General features: G+C 38.6%; 1 pseudogene across 1 annotated transcript; it reads left to right on the forward strand.

Moving 5' to 3' along the window:
* Positions 1–3,342: 3,342 nt before the first annotated feature.
* Positions 3,343–3,918, forward strand: LOC308244282 (large ribosomal subunit protein eL19-like; annotated as a pseudogene). Its single transcript has one exon. The product of its transcript is annotated as a large ribosomal subunit protein eL19-like (transcript).
* The last annotated feature ends 15,223 nt before the right edge of the window (positions 3,919–19,141 follow it).

Consider the following 19,141-nt stretch of genomic DNA (forward strand, 5'->3'; position numbering starts at 1 on the left):
ATTCCAAGTCCCAACTTCAGGCTCAAGGAGGAAACAAGTAATTAAGCTCTGCCAAGACCGAGGACTGAGCTCCAGTTCCATTCCCCTGGGCTTGCCCTCCTGCTCCGCCTCTTGGCCAGGAATGCCCCAGGCCACTCACTGTCACCCACCAGGTCTTGACTCATTTTGCAAGACACACAATCAAGTACCTCCCTGAGAAAGCCTTTCCCAACACTCTGCTTTGGGCTCACTCTCCCCCAACCCATGGATCCCTGGACGTCTTATAGCCATGGAGCATAGTAATTTGTTCTCAAGACTATCTTTCCACACTCAAAAGAAATTCTCTAAAGGCAGGAACCCTGTCTTATTCACTTCTGGTTCGGTCCGGGGAACAACAGAATGGAGGACAATGAAAAGTTGGTGCAAGCTCCAGCAAAGGAATCAGACTTGTCAGAAATCTTAGAACTTTTTCTGATTCTCTGCACTTTCCCCTAGGCTAGGATTGCTCCTCCCTAACTCTAGGGTTTAGGAAAACTGCTAATAACATGTGACAGATGGACATTGTCCTCAGAATATCTTCAGCAAGCCCCAGGACTCAAAGGCACCCAGTTGACAGTTCCCATGATGGATGAGATTACTCAAAAAGAAGAGACAGGCCGGAGCTGGCAATGCTTGGGCTGATGTGGAGAGACCAGGGCAAACAGGAAATTTTGGGATGTCAGAACAGAGATTGTCAAGGTAATCCCCATTCCTAGCTAATATACTGCAAAACAGGCCAGAGCTCTATTCAGGAAGGACTTAAAATTTGAGATATAAAGATGAGACTCTCCTAACAAAGGCATTTGGAACCACGGTATTGTCACCGCCATCACCAAAAGTTTGAGCTTTCTTTTGACATGCAGACATATGCTTCAAGAAACCTTTCTTCACTCCTTCTTAAGAACTGGGTCAAGGGAAGGCAAGAGGAGGATTGTTTCAGAATACATGTATCCTGGCATCTTTTCATTTTATTCTCTCTGCCTTGCCAGAGTCTCAACCATGGCAGTAAGAACTGTATCTTCCTAATCATTTAATTTATAGGTCCATCAGAGCATGGACCACTCCTGGGTACCTCCTAGCTTTTAAGAATAATATTTAATAAAATGTGAATACAATAAAAACAAAGTTAATGTTAATTATATGTAAGATTTTGTTAAATAAAAAAAAGGTATAGGACTTCTTGAGACTTAATTATACCTAAAAAAGATATTGGTGTTGGGTGGCCAGGAGGTGGATGTTAATTTACTATATTGATTCCTCTGCCACATCCCTTGAGCTATAAATTGTCATTAATTATTCATAGGCCAGAGACGTCCTATATTAGGAGGAAAAATTTCCATTAAGACTTAATGCACCAGTTCAACACTTTAAAAAGTTGATGCCTGGGTGATTCAGAGGTAGAGATGTACTCTAATCAACACAGTGCAAAGATGAGTCTGACGTGTCTGCCACAGCGGTAAGGGAAAATAGAGGGCAATTGACTAGGGAGAGAGAAGCAAACTAACAAAAATCTCCCTCTCGCCTACGTCATTTATAGAGAGAATCATTATCATTATCATTATCACTATCCAGATAAAAAGACTCTTGGCTGAGCCCCCAAGATCATCTTCCTCAATAATAAAGGATTTTGTTTCCTCTCCTCAGACATCTTTTGTACCCACCCTTCTTGATTTTATTATTTCCTGACTAGGACAAATATGCTCACAAAAATACTCCCCACTCTGGCTCCTCCATAGGGAACTGACCACAGGTCATGGACCATGGAATGACATACTACATTATCATCCAATCAAACAAAAAAAATAAACAGGAGGAGTGAGCTCTGAGGTCTTGAAAGCATAGACCTCATAGCCAGCTCTGCCTTTGAAGTTCCACTTTTTTATTCAATACTGATGTGGTGTTGTTCTTAGCCTATGACCTGTGTGCCGTCCCCTGCAGATGGTGGAGATCTGAGGACCATTGTTGTGGAGTGTGTTCATTAGATATGAAAAAAGAGACTGTGAATGAATGAAACAAAATGTCAACTCCCTTCAGATTCTTTAAGAATAAAAGCAAACAAGCCAGATATTGAATACTGCTAGGTTTTATGTGCATTAGGAAACCAGATTAATATTGTCTATTAAATGTATTCTGTCAAAAGGGAAAATAAAAAAAAACAGGAAGCAATCTCCAAATTAAGTTTTTTATTATGTTTGCCAAATCTAGGTGATATTGTTACATCCTTTAAAAAAAAAAAAAAAAAGTCCCATTTGTACCATGTGAAGAATATACCAAAGGCCTCTGTGACTTTGAAAGAGGATGAAATTCCTCAACAGATGGAGGAAGAATAGATGCCATAGACAGAGATAATCCATATGCTAGCGAATTGCTAAATAGCTCACTTCATGGAATGGAAAGGTCAGTTGTTAGAATGAAAATTCAAATTCATCAGGCCCGTCTCTGAGTTTCTATCTTTCTTCACTTATTCTTTCAAATGCTATCTGCCAACACTGTACTTGGCCTTATAGATACAGAAATGAGGAGGAACAGACCCTACCCTCAAGAAGATGACAATCCAGTCGGTTATCACTGCCGACCACATCCCTGTCACTTCCATTGTACAATGTGTCACAGAGCAAAGAAGAAATCATGCTTATCAAAGACACATAATAAATCCTGAGCCTTGCTTTTAAGACATACTTCTATTTCTTCATCAACCACTTTCTTAATCCTCCATGGGACTAGGAGGTAAAATCAGCCCTCCAATCCATGTCCACTGCCCACCTCCCACTCCCACATGTTCAGGAGGCTTTCACTTGTACACTTAGCTTCTCCCTCTCTCCCACCCAAAAGTAGAGGTCTAGTTTCTTGTTCATGTATTCTTTTTGTTTGCTTGTTAACCCTCACCCAAGGATATTATTTTCATTGATATTTAGAAAGAGTGGAAGGAAAGAAGGAAGGGAGGGAGGGAGGGAGGGAATGAGAGAGCTGTGAGAGTGACACATCTATTTCTTGCCTCCCACACGTACCCAAACTGGAGCCCAGGATTGAACCTGCAACCCAGGTACATGCCCTTGACCAGGAATGGAACCCGTGACCCTTCAATGTGTGGGCCGACACTCTAACCACCAAGTTACACTGGCCAGGGATTGTTCAGATACTTTTGTTAAAAAGAACTAGGAGAATGTGTAGAAAGTGATTGGGGCAAAGGGTAGTCAAGGAAAGAGTGATGGGGAGAGGAACAAAGATAGCCCCGCTCCCCCTGAGTTAAAGAATGAGTTTGGGGGCAGATTCCAGAGCCATGTTACAAGCTTTTCTTTCATCACTGCAGCCACGGCCCTGAGTATGCTCAGGCTTCACAAGAGGCTCGCCTCCAGTGTCCTTCACTGTGGCAAAAAGAAGGTCTGGCTGGACCTCAATGAGACCAATGAAATAGCCAATGCCAACTCCTATTAGCAGCTCCAGAAATGGATCAAAACAGGTCGATCATCCAGAAGCCTGTGACTGTCCAGGCTGGATGCTGGCAAAACACCTGGGCCTGCCAAAGGGCAGGCCCGTTGGCATGGGTACGTGAAGGAGTGCTGCCAGTGCCCACATGCCTGACGAGGCAGCCTGGATGGGGAGGATGAGAATCCGGTGCTGGCTTCACAGGACACACTGTGGATCACAGCCTGTACATGAAAATGAAGGAGAATGTTTTCAAAAACAAGCAGATTCTCATGGAACACATCCACAAGCTGAAGGCAGACAAGGCTCACAAAAAGCTCCTCAATGACCAGCTGAGGCCCACAGGTCTAACATCAAGGAAGCACACAGGCGCTGTGAAGACCCCTCCCAGCCAAGAAGGGGGAAATCATTAAGACTCTGTCCAAAAAGGAAGAGACCGAGAATCAAAGTTCTCCCTCTCCTGTCTTTACATAGAGGCCTTGGCAATAACATAGGTTAGTCTTTCCATAAAACAAAACCTTATCTGCCTTCCAAACAAAATGAGTGACGGGATGAGATAGTGATGCTCTGGGATACAGCCAGGATGGGAAAGGTGTGGATGAGAAAATGAAGATGAGACTTAAAAATACCACCCTGGTATGACTTGGATTCTCCTTAGCATGATTCAAGAGATGCAAGAAACAAGTGGAGTCTAATTCTACTTGCATTTTCACTGACATGAGAGAACCAAAGCTTTTCAAGTTCTTATTCTCATTTCTCAATTGAAATCACTGAGGCACTAAGAAATGGGAGGATTTGTAGGGCTATCCAGCTACTTAAGCAAAGGTTTCCCATTGGAACCTGGATCTCCAAACTCAAGACCTTAGACCCTTTTTCACTAAGAGCACAGACTCTGGAGTCAAACTGCTTACGTTCAAATCACAGCCCTGCTACTTACAAAACATGCCTCAACTTCCCTAATGATTCCTTTGTCAGAGGGTGGATGTGAGGATAAATAGGTTAATATATGAGAAAATTTTACAACAGCCATAGTAAGTACTCAATAAATGTAGGTAGCACCAGTAGCAGTACTAGTAGTAATAATAATAATAGTAATAGTAGTAGAAGTGGTGGTAGTAGTAATATTAGTAGAAATCATTTTGTCCCAAGACTTGTATTTTGCTGGAAAATAAAATTTACAAACTTGATTATGGCTCCTTCTACATGGGAACAGTATATACTTAAGCTTATTAGAGACACCTTATAATTTTTAATAACAGTTCATTTCCCTTCTAAAAGTAAATGTGCAGGTAAGCTCCTTAGCTATTATGTCAGAATACAGTCTCAAGTAAACAAAGAGTCTTCTAAAATTTCTATCATACCCCAGCCAGAGTGGTTCAGAGGTTGAACATCAGACCATGAACCAGGAGGTCACAGTTCAATTCCGCATCAGGGCACATGCCCAGGTTGCGGGCTCGATCCCCAGTGTGGGGCATGTAGGAGGCAGCGATTGATGTTTCTCTCTCATCAGTGTTTCTATCTCTCTATCCTTCTCCCTTCCTCTCTCTCTAAAAAATCAATTAAAATAATTTTTTGAAAAATTCTATCTTGAAAGGGGATTTGAGGGGCTCCAGGGCTTGGTTATATGAAAAATAACTTCCCATCCTGCTTTCCTGAATGAGATGATGTTCCTAATTCTTGATCTTGACACACATGGAAAGTAATACAATTTATACTAATTTTTCCCTTAAAAAGAAAGAGGGAATTTGGTCCCCTTGTTGGAAACCAAGCCTATAGGTAATGAAAGGCTCACACTGGGTCTGACTCCCACAACAGTAAATAACAGGAAGAGAAAGCTGTTACTTGTCCATCCCTTCCATTTGTGTCCTGCAGTTTAAAAAAAAGTTTAAACAATCTCCTTCTTGCCATGGCTGCCATTTCACAGGCCTTCTGGGAGAGGGGCTCAGCCACTACTCTGTGCCAGCCAGTTTTATACATGCTCTTTTTTTTCAATATTTTCATTGATTTCAGAGAGGGAGAGAGAGATAGAAACATCAGTGATGAGAGGGAATCATCAATCAGCTGCCTCCTGCACGCCTCACACTGGGGATTGAGCCCGCAACCTGGGCATGTGCCCTGATGGGGAATCGAACTGTGACCTCCTGGTTCATAGGGTCGATGCTCAACCACTGAGCCATGCCATCCGGGCCATGCTAACTCTTAATCCTCACAACTGTGGAACATAGGCATTGCTTATCCCTACTATAAAGTTGAGGAAATTGGGTCTGAGAAAGGCTTTAGTGCCTTCCCCAAGGTCAAAAGCCATAACTGGGTTCATTTAAAGCAGGGGTGGGGAACCTTTTTTCTGCCAAGGGCCATTTGGGTATTTATAACATCATTCATGGGCCATACAAAAGTATCAACTTAAAAATTAGCCTGCTATATTTGGTCAAATATTTAATTAACTCACCCCTAAGGCCTTGGCAGGGCCAGACCAAATGATTACAAAAGGGTACCCTGAACGTTCCCCACCCCTAGTAAAGTCACAAAGCTCAGAAGTCCTATGGGGTTCAAACCCTGACTCTCAATTCAGGCTTCTTTGCACCACCTCAAAGTTACCAGGGCTGGAAGCATAAGACAAGGATGGACTTTGACAACAGTTCAGATACCACCAGCTTTTACACCCTGGTCATCAAGCTACCCCAAAGTGCTGGTTTCCTTGCTAGCCTCCAGTAAGTTGATTTTCACTGTAAACTTTAGGCCTAAAATATCCCTCCGAGGTTAACAACATTTTCCTGCATCCAACCTATTCTTCTACAGCTCTTGCAAGTTATTTGATGAACTAATTTGAGTTTTACACCCTCCTCACTCTCCCATCTGGGTAGCATATGTTCATCTGGCTACTGAACATTTATTGAGCAATACCATGTGAAAATATCTTTGTTAGGTATCTAAGGTATAGAGGGAAAATGGATAAAGCAAGATCCCTGTCCTACAGGCACTTATAATCTGCTAAGAAAATAAAGTGGAACAGAAATGATCACAGCAGAAAGTCCGAAGTGCTGAGTACTCAGGGGCATGACAAATATAAAAGGTAAAACACGCACAGAAAAACCACTGAATATGTGCAAGGCGCATTGCTGCGGGAGCTGTACTCTTTCCAGAGATAGAGCTTTTCCAGGGGGGAAATGGAAACAAAAAAGGACTTGATATTGATCTAGCAACACTGCCATCCAGGAACAGCAGGTTGTTTTGTTCCAAAAATCTATAATGCAATCAATTCCTGATTAAGAATTGTTTATTATTCTTTACAGAGACGATTTAGCGTTTCTGCATCCATACGGCCAACTAATTTCCACTTATTCAATTTTAAAAGGCAATGTCGACTATAGATGTCAAAAGAACAAAGAACAAACACACAGAAATTAAGCTGAGCTGGTGTTTGAAAGGGTGTTATGCTCTTTGGGTATGAAAGCATATTGCTTCAGTGCCTAAGTCTCATCTTGCTTTTTTTAACCTGCCACACTTGAAAAAGTCTACAGAAATGTGAATATAATTTCGTGATCGCGAAGTGGTGTGGTGTTTTTGTGTGGTTTCTTTTTCTTTTTTTTTTTTTTTTTGGTTTTTTTTTAGACTAGTTAGGGGAAACTGATGAAGGACATTATATATAAGGATGCATGTGTAATCACTGATTTATGGATTTCCTCCTCTACCTGCTAATTCATTCTTGCTGGTAGTCAGTGTTCTCGGGGTCTTAACTTTTTTTCCGATCCCAATTATTCAATGTAAACAAATGAAGAGCAAGTATGGGTATTCAGCTTGACTCATTGGAACAGAAGATAGGAAACATTAGTATCGATGTATTCCAGGACTTGCAAGCAAAGCACAACTAAATTTAGCAGCCAGTGATATTGATTTGATTAAAACTGGTTTAGGACTTGTAAATGTCACTGAAACTTAGCAAAATGAATATTATTAAATCCTTCTGGTGATGGGGAAAACTAACAAAGGGATTTGCAGTGGTTTCTGTAATTAATTGCTCTGTCATGATTTATATTAACTTACAGCACAACTCCATTAGCTCAGACCTGTCATCTCTGCTCAAGGAACCACCAAGTAATCACTAGCACATTAAAGAATAAATTAGTTTTTGGCTTGGAGCCTAGTTGTGGAATGTTTCATTTGTGTCTGCTGCAGACATATGTACCTAATAAAGTTGGGACGAATGAGTTAAAGTACATATAGATCAATGTCAGCGGGTTATATTTTAGAGACAATATGCTCAGCATTGTTCATTAGGGCTAATGAATCATGGTCCTTCAGCCGCATCACCTTGTGTTTAGCAAATGCCTTCAGGTAAGTGGAGATGCAAGATTCCTTGAAAATAGGTACATCTCTAGAGAGTTCCCCCTCTTAGCAGTCTGTGGCCTGTGGTTGTAATAATAGCTTCATGTGGTTTTTGTTAACACTTCATTACCCTAAAGTTGGATAAATTATCCTCCTGCTTCTGCCCTACGTGCAAACACGGAGCCAAAGCCTTAGCTACTACTACTTACCATAGATTATGGGGATTTGTAAGGGTCTATCAAATCATCTTTGACTTTGATAGTTGGATGATGCCTTAAGCAGTGCTTGATAGAGGGCTGTTTTACATTTCAAAGAGAGCTCCGATTGCCTTGCTGGTTTGTAAGCTAAAACTTGAGCCACTTCCTTTTCATTTCAGACCCAGGAAAGCTAAATTGGCACTCAGATGGCCAGGATGATAACTGACACGGAGGATAGAACCTGTGAGGAAAAGTCCTGTGGAGGCTGCACCCAGGAAAGCGTGTGGCCCCAAGAGTTCACCAAAATCTGCAAGGCTCCAAGGGCAAAGTCATTTCAGCTCAAAATCTCTGGGCACTACCCAGACGTTCATAATTTGTCCTGGATCATTTCTGCAATTTGAATCATCAGATGTCAGTGACTCCTTCACAGATGCTCTGCCTGCAGTGCGAAGAGCTTGCCTCACAGGGGCTTCTCCTGCCTGGCTGAATAGAGTGACAAATGTCCAAAATGCAAGAAGATTGCAGCCTCAGCCAGCTGGAAAATGCATACATTATTGAGGATAAAATATGAAGAGTGTGAGTCAATTTATGAAATATGGGGAAGCTTATTTTTTGCTCTTATAATGTGCTAAGTGATTAGATTTCATATTTGCAATGAGTGGTGCTGATGGCTTTGCATTTAATTGGAGGAAAACCTGGAAACATTCTTCCCCAAACCCCCCCAAAATTCTATTTGTGTCCTGCATATTATTATATACCCTTTACTCTAGTGTAAGTAACGAACAAAGTAACTTAAAAAAGAAACATTTTCTCCTGAAATAAAACAAATGTTTTAAAAAAAAAAACAGTGGTGGCAGGAGAAGAAGGGCAGTAAAGATAAGACATTAGGAGAGGGGAGGGGTGATGACTGGGAGAATGGTAGCATAAGTAATGGTTCAAGGAGGAGACACAAGTTTTTTGTAAAATGGGAATTATTTCTAAATATTGGTTTCAGTTCACTAATAAATGAAGAAAACATCCTAAAGCTACCCTTTTGGTAAAGTTTTCTACTTATTAATACAATATCCTTACTAAAATCATTTCTTGTGTGTAGATGGGTTTTAAAAATGTCTGGAAAAGCTTCTCCGCCAAGTAGTCTCGTGTTTATTTTTATTTATAAAATAAAATTACGATAATTTACCTTTGATCCTAACATATCAGTAATTAGGTACAAAAATTATGTCCCAAGCTAGACTTTCATAATAATAACAGCCAGCATTTAACATTTGGTCAGTATTGAGTAAAACATATCATCAAAGTTAAGAATAAAGTGAAAACATGGGAGGCAAAGAAGGAAAAAAGGCCAATGGATTCGTTTGGCTGATTATTTTTTATGAAATTGTTCCCTTATTTTCAGGTCTCTCTTCTTTTCAGTTGCTCTTAGAGACAAACCGGTGTGTTCACAAAGAATTCACAGACTCGTGTGCAGACTGAATTAAGAGGCACTACATGTAACACAAAGAGAATCCTTTCCTTAGGCAGTGCTTTGTGATTCCTGCCCCTTTGTTTATGCTTCCCCAAAGGATGCGAAAATATCAAATATAGGTTCTAAATCTATTAGAACAATAGATTCCCTATGGACCTAAAAGAAGCACATGCAGATCAAACACCCACATTTTCTCATCTTTCCTTGATGGCAACACAGAAGCAACTACATTACCCAAACAGCTACAGAAAATAGGGGTGATTTGGAGAGCACTGGCAATCTCCTCTTTCATATTCTTTTGTTTCAGTCAACCAACTAATCATCTAGATAAAGAAATTAAATATCATTTTTTCGTGTTTCTCACATCTGTTGGCCGGTTTTTGTGTAGCTTGGTGACTTCAAACAAATTATATCGCTTCCGGCCTTTTTTGTCCCTCCACTTTGAGCTGTGGCAGAAGTTTCACATGCCGGGTTCAGCCCCAAGTCCTTCAGTAAAGCAAATGTTTCATTTTCAGCAGAGCCCATATATTCCATTCAGACTCATTTCTTTTACTGCTAGATGTGAAGAGCAGCTGTGTCTCCTAGAGTAGCTAAAGGAGATCCTATGTACAAAGTTAACAAAACACAGCCTGGACAATGGATTTGATCTCTACAGCAGGGAAGCCGTACTTTTCAAATGCAGCTCTTTCTAGCTCCAACAAATTACAGGTCCCTGAAAAGATCTGGTGACCCTTTTTAAGTGTGTATGCTGAACAAGCTCAGAGGTGACCATGACTTAGTGCAGCATGTGAACATGTTGCCAAGCACTATGGGCCAGGATAGACCATCTATGGCATCCAAGCTCCCTCAGTTGGTGGCATTTAGGGGAACTATTAACTCTGCACAAACTGTATATATTCAACCACTTTTGGCTGATTGACAGAACTATTTATCCCTCTATCATGGGGCTGGAGGCTGACACTGATATGTGGGTACTTTCTCCCTTCCCCTGACAGGATACTCTTGGTGTTCTTTGAATATTTTTTGTTCATTTATTAGTTATCATCCCAGTACAGGCTTGGAACAATGTACACAAACAAGTGTGGGCAGCCAATTTAAATCTTTCAAACACTGCCACCACTGTTTTTTCCCTATCTATAATGCACTATAATATAGTGAACCCAATTTAATAAAATATATATCATAAAGGAGAGCTGCCACTATAATTTCAGGTTTATAGTCAATTTTATGACTGGTAAAATTGAACTTTCAGAAGCATTACTAGAAAGACAGTTTAAGGAGCTACTAAGTAAGGGGTAATTTCTTGGACTCGAATTTTAGTTATATTAATCCCAAGTCCTAGTAACTCTCTTTATGGAAAGTAGGAGCAACAACCAACACTACTGTTATCAGACAATACAGGAGCTGTAGAAAATGGGTATAGTAATATGCCTTAATAAGTCATGCCTCCTTTATTACAATCTTTGTATCATTCCCTCCCACACTGATTCTGAGCTTGGCCATGTGACTTACTTTGGTCAATGGAACATTGGCCAATGACTTAACAAGGACTTGCAAAGTCCTTGTGCTTCAGGCCTTACTTATTCTCTCAATGCAACTGCCATGTAAAAAAGTCTGAATTAGTCTCCTAAAGACACATGGGTTAGCCTTCAGGCAGCAACAATTGCTTGTCATGGGAGCGATGACATCTTGAACCTTCCAAACCCAGTTGAGCTGCCAGATGATTGCAGTCACATGAGTGACCCCAGCAAGAGTTACAGAAAAACTACCCAACTGACCTCAGCCAAAGTTATTGATCCATAGATTTGTGAGCACATAAAATGGTCATTGTTTAAGCTACTTCATTTTTCTGTGGGTTGTAAAGTAGGAAGAGAGAATTGATATGACAGCAAACTGTCACAGCCACCATTTCTTCTCTCTCTCTCTCTTTTTTTTAAAGGAGATGAAAGATCTCTCTGCTTTATTTTTTAAATATGTTTTTATTAATTTCAGAGAGAAGGGAGAGGAATAGAAAGATAGAAACATCAATAATGAGAGAGAATCATTGATCGGCTGCCTCATGTATGCATGCTCCTACCGGGGATCGAGCCCACAACCCGACCATGTGCCCTGACTGGGAATCAAACCATGACCTCCTGGTTCATGGGTCAATGGTCAACCACTGAGCAACACCAGCTGGGCCATTTCTTCTCTTAAGGTTTGATTATATCTTTGCTCATATTTCTAATCCTACCTGTTTCTTCAGCTTCCCAAACTATTCAACTCATCCTGCATTGTACCTTTCTTAGTGTCTGAGATGCTATCAATTCAACTCAATTCACCAAATATTTATTGAATATTTATTCTTTGTCCAACCTTCTATTAAATTAATAAAGATGTTATCAGTTACCTGTTCACTAAATGGACTTCTAGTCTAGTCTATTTGTGTGAATATATGTTGGGCAATACAAGTATCACCGAGTTAATTTATATGAAAAACACAGTTGATTTTTAAAAGGGAGTTACAGCCTATAAAGGGAGCTTAATAGACTCATGTGAAAGTGAGTGTTGAGAATAGGAAATGTGCTGAGTCCATTAATGTATAACTACAGGTACTGGGACTGAGGGAAGGATGGTTGAAGGGAAATAAAAAATCTGCAAAAGAGCCATGAAAATCACTATCAACAAATTTCATGCCGTTACTTTATATCTCCAGTCATTCTCCTTCCTGATGTCTTTTCTTCTAATTCCTTATGTTATTATTTACTTAATAGTTTATGTTTATTATTTTCTTATACTTCCTCTTAGGTTTATTCTAAATATCATGAAGCTTCAGTATAGATAGAAAACTATGTAAAACACATTGACTTTTTTTTATTCCAACTGGGAAAAGCACAGTAGTCCACTGGCATCTCCCTGCCATAGTGTTTATATCATCATTAGCCACAAAAATCTGGTTGAAAGTGCAACAAAAATAAAGTGGTGGGTGAAGATGAGCCACATGGCTGGACATGCTTCAACAGCAGGCGTCTGGCCAGCCATGTCAACAAATGTGGTCCACATGGCACAGAGCTGTATAGTAGAAATGGGCCATGCAGTAAGGAGAGGAGAAATAGCCAGTCCTCTCAAAGTAGATGCAGCCCTCAACACACTATTTCACCAGCAACACCACATTATACAATTTTAGGCAGTGTAGCAGCTCCATTCTGTCATAGGAATGAAAATGTTAACCTTTTTCTTACATTATGCCTTCTTCTTTGCTTAATTGGCCATGTCTACCTAGTAATCATGGAGAAAGATGAAATAAAACTTCTGGGTAGAACAGAACCTACATTGTGTCCTGAACCACAGCACAAGAGCAAAATAAAGTGAGGCATTGGCATTTTGAAGATGGAACAACAAAATCACTTCATGCCACCAAATTTTGTTGGACTTCTTTATGCCCACGCAAGCTTGGCCACAATGGCCAAAAACCCGTGAAGAGCATGGTTAGATTGTCTCAGCACAGCAAATGAGTGACATTTGGTTTAGGAATTCTCAAATGAAATTGGAAAAAAAAAGTTACTATTCAAAACACAGTATCTTGGTAATCACATCTCTATTACTGTGTTCATCTAACTCAGTGATTTTCAACCTTTTTCATCTCACAGCACACATAAACTAATTCCTAAAATTCTGCAGCACAACAAAAAATAATTTATATTTTTTGCCCATCTGACAAAAAAAACACAGGTATAATTTTGATTCATTCACACCAGATGGCTATTATTGTATTGGCTATTGGTCATTTTTTCATTTGACAATCCAAATGAAAAGAGGTCAGTGCCCCTAACTAAATAGTCAGATACTGCACGTTTTGAAAATTCTTCCAGTACACCAGTTGAAAACACTGGTCTAACTCTTCAAACCTTTACAGAAAAGTGGCAAAATATTTTCAGAAAGTTCCTTTTATATGCAAAAATATTTTAATCAAGCCAATTTATTAAGTCGAACTATGAATCAAAATCTGTAACAAACTGCATTACTATACTGATTCCAAAACAGCAAAACTAAATCCACAAATATTTTTATGTACAGACCAAAATTACTTTTACAAATACTTTAATTTTAAAAGATTTTACATTTTTTAAATGTATTTTTATTGATTTCAGAGAGGGAGAGAGAGAGAGAAACATCAACGATGAGAGAGAATCATTAATCCGCTGCCTCCTGCCTACCCCCTACTGGGGATTGAGCCCATAACCCAGGCACATGTCCTGACTCAGAATCGAACCATGACCTCCTGGTTCATAGGTCGATGCTCAGCCACTGAGCCACACCAGCCTGGCTCTAATTTCATTTTTTAATTACAATTTTTCTTTACCTTTGTCTCTAACTCCATTATTATAATTAAGCATATGTTTTTCTAATAATACTTTGTATATATTTTGTCTTTTATAGTTATCCAAACAATTTTGGAATACACAGAACTGTAAGAAAGGTCATTTACCAAACAGGTTTTAGTGACTTTGCCATACCAATAGGGGGAACCAAGGGGCCCACGTTCAGGCTAGATCTCAGCTTTTTCTCCTACACCAAGCTTCTCCTCTGCTTTCTGGTGCTTTCCCTTAACACAGCCATAGGACTGCTTCATGTAACAGAGCTAGGCAACGTTTGCCCATGGGTGTTGTCTATGGAGGATGTTTTCCTATACATAGGTTCTAGTTTTGTTTGTTTTTACTATCTATATGTATTCATTACAATCTGTTTCTCCACTCTTTTATAAATAAGTTGTATTTGGAATGCTCAGTATGGAGACTTTTGTAAGAGAAACACATTTGTGACATGTCAAATTTAAAATGTAAACCATGAGAGAATAATGTCTTTTCACTTCAATATTTTATGATTTTTCTGGAACCTGAATAGGTCAACAAGTCTGAAAGATAAAATAAATATATGAAAAGGATGTATTCTCTATCTTCATTACTGTAGAAAAGATTTACAAAATGGAAATCTGAAAAAATACCTAAAAATATATTTGGAAACTACATACTATAATTCATTTTAGTGTGTTATTTTTTAAATTAATATGTGAAAAATAAAAAAATTTCACAAAATACCCTCAGCATTTAATTCTAAAAGTATTATTCTTTCCATAAAACCAGTGGTTTTTATTGGTCATCAAAATATTAAGCCAAAATGGCCAAAGTATAGTCTAAATTATCAAAGAAATTGGATTAAAAGATTAAAACCTTCTACACTAAAAAAGACAAAATATATTATTTTTCTTTAAAAACATTTTTGTGCCGAGACCGGTTTGGCTCAGTGGATAGAGCGTCAGCCTGCGGACTGAAGGGTTCCGGGTTCGATTCCGGTCAAGGGCATGTACCTTGGTTGCGGGCACGTCCCCAGTGGGAGGTGTGCAGGAGGCAGCTGATCGATGTTTCTCTCTCATCGATGTTTCTACCTCTCTGTCCCTCTCCCTTCCTCTCTGTAAAATATCAATAAAATATATTAAAAAAAATAAAAATAAAAATAAAATAAAAAATAAAAACATTTTTGTTTGCCCATGTAGAACTGCTCAACAGTTCTAACATACATAATAACATGGAATAAGGTATGTAGTATTTCTTACCTAGCATGTTATTATATACTGGAGGCCCGATGCATGAAATTCATGCAAGAGGTTCGGCTCTCTCAGCTGCAGCGGCTTGCCTCAGCCCTCGCAGCCTTGGCTTCATCTGAAAGGACGTCTGAAAGGTTGTTTGGCTGTCCAGTCTAATTAGCATATTACGCTTTTATTATTATAGATGTTAGAACTATTGAGTATTGTATCTAGCATAACTATTATGTTCCTTGTACTTAGTTTTTTTATCCTTTAGAGATATTTGAAATCCATAGTAATATTTAAATCATAAAATCAAACTAAAGATACTGAGGTATGCTTATTAATTTTTTTTCTTGAGTAAACTAATTAAAAGCTACATAATTTCCAAGACTCTCAGGCTAAACATAAAAATATTTTCTGATACCAGTTTGAATAAACTATGTTGTTTAAGCCTTAACACAAATATGTGAAATTCTCATGCTACTTTATCACTTACAAAGTACCAGTCTCAAAGAAAGCTGTTGTATGTTTTTTAATTGAAAATAAAAGCAAAGATTTAATCCTAAAATTTTTCATTTTATTTATTTTTTTTTTTTTTGCCTTTCTTACTGAAAAAACTTACACAGAAAGATTTAAACTGTCTTCAACATAGGTGGCAGCTAAAGGGAGATAGGAGACAGAGAGAAATGAAAACAGAAACAGAGATCATAAAAGAGAGGAAGAAAAAGTATTTTTAAAGATAAGGAAATAAGAAAAGAAGTTTAATGTAAATGTGATACAGTCATGATGATTTAACTCATACATAAGTACACAGGGCAAAAAAAAAAATGGCCACATAAATGCGCTGGGTAAACATTAAGGATACAGAAAGGAGCCATTTATTGCTCTGTAACCTCAGCGGAAAGCAAAAATTATTTCCTAAATAACAGATTTCCAGGCTTGCTGAATTATTGTGTAACAGAGGGGCAATAACTTCCACTGAATTTCTCCCTTGGCTATCCGTAAAATGAGCAGCATGAACTAGATCCAGGTAATCTTAGGTGCCGTTTTCAGAAAACTCAATCCATGGAAACTTTCTGTGGAAAACAGAGTCACTGATAGTTCAGGTTTGGAGAGTTTTAATTAATTACCTAAGTGATTAAAATCTAAAGGATGAGAGAAAATAGCATCATGCTAATTAAAAAAAATTTATAACACTTTTGCTTTTGTCCCTTTTATCTCCTATCATCATGAAGGAGTACATAGTTAGGTCAGATATTTTTCAGAACCTCTATTGCTAAGAAAAGTTAATTCAGATATCAGAAAAATTTTATCTCATGAAATACTGAGATTTCCAAGGAATGCTTAAATTTAACAATGTCATAAGTCAATTTTAAAATTTGCTTCTATCAGTAATGGGAACAATAAGTGGGAGATGACAAACTTATATTGGCTTTTATATTCTTTCATACATCTGTTTAGTAGGTATTTTGCCTGATTCAGACATATGGATTTAGTTAATAAAGTCTTTTTTTTTCAGTATTTATGCAATTATAAATTCACTATAACCTAACATTATGACTTTACTGGTTGGCGGTAATTTTGTCAAACATTACAATTTTTATTCGAGTATTCTTATAAAAATAAACTATTTAGATATAGATTCAGATAAGTGCTCATGTCCTTAATTATTTACATAGTGTTAGAAATGTAATCATTTTTTTTCTTATAAAGAGTTCAACTTGTTTTATAGCTCCATATTGGTATATTGTGCTTTTTAAATAATACTTCAAAAAGTGAGAGAAAATAAAAAATTAAGCTGAGATCATATGTCTTGTAAATAAAATAGCAAAAAAATTAAAGTTTTCTATCCTAGTAAAAACATTATTTAGGTGACTACTGATCCATCCTTTTAAAAAATCAAATAAGTATTAAAACTTTAAACCCCTATATCTAGTTCTAGTTCAAGGAGATATATTGAAGACACTGTAGAAAACCATATTCCCAGAGAAAACATTGTTAATATAATACAGAAGTAATTTTTCAAATGAAATAATAGAGAAAATTACAGCTCAGAATATACTATCTTCAGAGCTGCAGAGGAAGTGAATGCTGATCTGCCCAGTGTTCCACTGGGCAGACTTCAGGTTCAGAACTGAGATATCCTATGGAGGAAAAGAATTCTAAATATGATTGAAACCAGAAAATTAACTGAAGGTCTCTTTATGCATTAGGCAGCCAGCATTTAAATACAGGCAAAAAAAAGGTGAGAGGGGGGATGTTTCCTGTAAATAAGTGACAGAAGATGTTGGAAGAAAGCTCAGGATTCAAGTGAGGATACTGGTCCCACAGAATATTTGCATTTCTTCTGGATTTGGAAAGCTCCCATGCTATCAATAAAACTTTTTACCCACTTATTCTAAAGTGAAGCCTTCTAAAGGACATAGCTCATCCCACTCTACTCCACTCGACATAAGATTGCCAGTTATGGGAGAAACTTCATGAGAAAACTATCTTATATAACTGGAGAGAGAACCTACACTGTTCCACATATAGTTTTTCTTCTTAAAACATCGGAGGGCAAAACAAGGTATATTAAGAGAATCAGTAGCATAGAAGAAAAAGATAAACAGAAAACCTCCATAGATATCATTCAGGAAATAGAAGAACATTTATAAAATCTAGTAAATATTCAGAGATTTTGACAGATATTATATCTATGAATCAAAAATGTGTTACAGTGAAAAAGGCTCAATCAAGAACTCTCAAGACCAAGAAAGAATTCTCAAAAATGAAAACACAATGAAAATTTTTAAAATTCAATAACGAAACTAAATAAGAAAGTCAAGGAAATATTACAGAATATAGAGCAAAGAAATGAAAGGAAAAGCTAAATGAGAAAAATAATCTATATATATAAAAGCCTAATATGCAAAGTGTATCCTTGGGAGTTCAATCTCTCACTATGATGTGTGCTGACCACCAGGGGGCAGCAAGGAATGAAAGAAGGTGCCTGCCAGCAGCCAGCAGCCAGGGAAGGAAGGCCCCAGCTGGAAGCCAGCAGCCAGGGAAGGGAGGCCCTGGGTGGCAGCCGGCAGCCAGCAGCTGGCAGCCGACAGCCGCTAGGGACCCTACCATGCATGAATTTCATGCACTGGGCCTCTAGTGAAAATATAATACACACACACATATACATACATACCAATATAGGCATCCTAGAAAGAATGAAGAAGGTAGAGGGAAAAAAATTATCAAAGAAATAATAGAACAGACTTTTCCAGACTTAAATATAGTTACAAGTCTGTAGTTTGAACTTGTATACTAAGTGTTCAGAACATAAAATGATAAAAGGTCTATACCTAAACACATTATTGAGAAATCTGCACACCTCAATGAAAAAAAAATCCTAAAAGCTTTCTGATACAATAATTAGTAACTATAAAAGAAGAAAAATCAGATAAAATTTAGACTTTTTATCCACAACATTGGACGCTAAAAGACAATAGAACAATGCCTTTAAAAGTCCAAAGGAGGGATAAACCAAGATGGCGGCATAAATAAACACCTAAACTGCTGCCTCGCACAACAATTTCAAAACTACAACTAAAAGACAAAATGGACATCATCCAGAATCACAGGAAAGCTGGCTGAGTGGAAATTCTACAACTAGAAGGAAAGAGAAAAGCTCATTGAGACTCAGAGAAGCTGCAAAAGGCTGAGGTACGAAGCCGCACACGCGTGCGTGCTGAGGACTGGTGGCTGAGTGTGTGGCTGGCTTTCTCAAGCAGGAGGGAGACAGGGGCTCGTGACTGCGGTGAACTCCAGTTCCGGGTGAGACTCTGGGAACCCAGACTCATTCAGGAAGAAACTGGACTGTCTGGCAGTGGATGAAACCTGAGGGTGGCTTCTCTCAGAGGTGCTTGCAGAGATTACCAAGGGACACTGAGACCCAGGGGCCTAATAGGGCAGGGCTGACAGGAAGCCAAGGCTGTCTGCTTAGCCCTGAGACTCCACCCCATCCAAGCTGAGCACAGAGGCTTTTGCAAGTCTTGTCTCATAAGGCTGTCTCCAGCACAGAAGTTCTCCCAGCGTAGACACAGCTGATCCTCACAGCCAATTGGCCTGGAGGTCAGTTCCTCCCAGTGATACCAACAACAATCCAGA

The sequence above is a fragment of the Plecotus auritus genome, assembly GCF_963455305.1.
Source record: "Plecotus auritus genome assembly, chromosome: 3".
In the NCBI taxonomy this organism is placed as follows: domain Eukaryota; kingdom Metazoa; phylum Chordata; class Mammalia; order Chiroptera; family Vespertilionidae; genus Plecotus; species Plecotus auritus.